The sequence below is a fragment of the Priapulus caudatus genome, unplaced genomic scaffold, assembly GCF_000485595.1.
Source record: "Priapulus caudatus unplaced genomic scaffold, Priapulus_caudatus-5.0.1 Scaffold790, whole genome shotgun sequence".
NCBI classification, from domain to species: domain Eukaryota; kingdom Metazoa; phylum Priapulida; class Priapulimorpha; order Priapulimorphida; family Priapulidae; genus Priapulus; species Priapulus caudatus.
This window is the reverse complement of record NW_014577851.1, coordinates 145,336-147,393: the sequence shown is the minus strand read 5'-3', so window position 1 is coordinate 147,393 and position 2,058 is coordinate 145,336.

Here is a 2,058-nt window from a genome sequence, read left to right as displayed (position 1 = left end):
GAGGAGCGAGAAAAAGTGAGAGAAGAGAGAGGGAGAGAAAGAGAGAGAGAGAGAGAGAGAGAGAGAGAGAGAGAGAGAGCGAGAGAGAGAGAGAGCGAGGGAGGGAAAGAGTCACCCAGGCGACACCTCCCCAACCTCCACCGCGCGGCAGGCTGTCCAAACAAGATGTGTTTGCACAATGCGACCCAGTACCGCCCGCCCTGCTAGCAAGCTGGCACAAATAAATCCATCCAGGATTTCCGTCCCGGCCCGCGCGCATGCGCCGAATGCCTGCAGCGTGAACAACGACGCCAGGCCGGCTGCCACGGCAACGGGCTGCTGCGCCGCTCCGTTGCCACGGCGCCGGCATGACTAGCTCTCAGCATCCGTCCGCATCAGGGTGTGATCAGCAACGGTGAAGCCCCAGGCTGGCTTCTTTAATCAGCTCCGCTATGAATAACACGAGCGAACCGCAATATACACGAACCATCACACACAGAGAGAACCCATCTGACCTTCCCCGCATCCCCCTCACCTTCCCCGCATCCCCCCCTTCCCCCGCATCCTCATCACCTTCCCCTACATCTCCCCTCCCCTTCCCCCGCATGCCCGTCCCATTCCCCGCATAACCTTCCCTTTCCACGCATCCCCCTCACAATTTCCCCGCATCCCCATCCCCTTCCCCTCACACCCCCGCTCTTTACCTCCCTCTCTCCTCTCCGCATCCCCCTCCCATTCCCCCAGCAAGCCCCGCCCCTCCCCGCCCCCTCCTAATACCTGACAGGCCCGTGCGCGTTTATCCATCCATCTACCTGCTGTATTTTACCTGTCCGCACATCATTAGCCGCGGGGCGGAGTCCACTTTAGCAGCGGCGTGCAACCTTCGGCACGACTGACCCACTGTGCGCGCTAATGGCCCAACCTAGATAGCGCAGCCTGCCTGCCTCCCTGCCTGCCTGCCTGCCTGCCTGCATGCCTGGCTGGCTGCCTGCCTGCCTACCTCCCTGCCTGCTTGCCAGCCTGCCTCCCTGCCTGCCTGCCTGCCTGCATGCCTGCCTGCCTGGCTGGCTGGCTGCCTGCCTGCCTACCTCCCTGCCTGCCTGCCTGCCTCCCTGCCAGCTTCCCTGCCTGCCTGCCTGCCTGCCTGCCTGCCTGCCTCTCTGCCTGCTTGGCCGGCTGGCCTGCCCCGCAAGAGGACAGGCGCCTGTGATACGTGATGCTGCACACAGCGGTAAGATCCGGCTGGCTAGGCCCCTGGCTACTACTGATTGCTTCCTATCATCTCGCCATCAGTAAAGGTGGTCGTTATCGCGCGGGTCTCGCAGACCCGGCTGCCTTCTACAAACCCCACTGTGCACAGGCACTTGGCGCGTTTCAATAAAATATAATGCTAAATAAATACGATATCTATAATATTTACTACCAAAGTCTTAATGTTTCGCTACTCTCTTTCGCCTATTATTGCCGATAATTTCCTGGAAATGCCATGGAAATGCTCCTCTGCAACACACATGTACATCGCACGCACGCTGCCGCACACTGACACATAAATATATAGTTTATATATTTAAACCCTGTGGGCTGCCTTATACAAACCCCACTGTGTGACGCACGCGAGCAGATACAAAGGGAGGAAGGAAAGGGGAGGAAGGAAGGGAGGGAGAGAGAAGGAGGAACGCGGGATACACGCAGAAACATACATGGATATGCGCTACACAAAAAAAAAAGAATAAACAGGCGTATAGTCACTAAGGAAAGAAATCCTCTGCATTTCAAAAGAAGAATACATCGCTGCACCTACATCGCTGCACCTTCCCTCTCCACTGATTGCTACTGCGCTATAACGTCCTCCCCTCCTCCTCCTCCTCCTCCTCCCTCATCATCCCGACATCCACCCCAACCCCCCAGGGCAACCACCCACGTCTATATCTACATAATCCTACTCGTAATTGTTCGTTCTGATGAAATGCATCGAATGCAAATCTCGTTAGTTAGTCGCATAGTGACAGCTCTGCTATATGAGGCGGGGGGAAGGCGGACGGGCGGCAGGGCGGGCGGGCGGACCCTCGGGGCCTATCT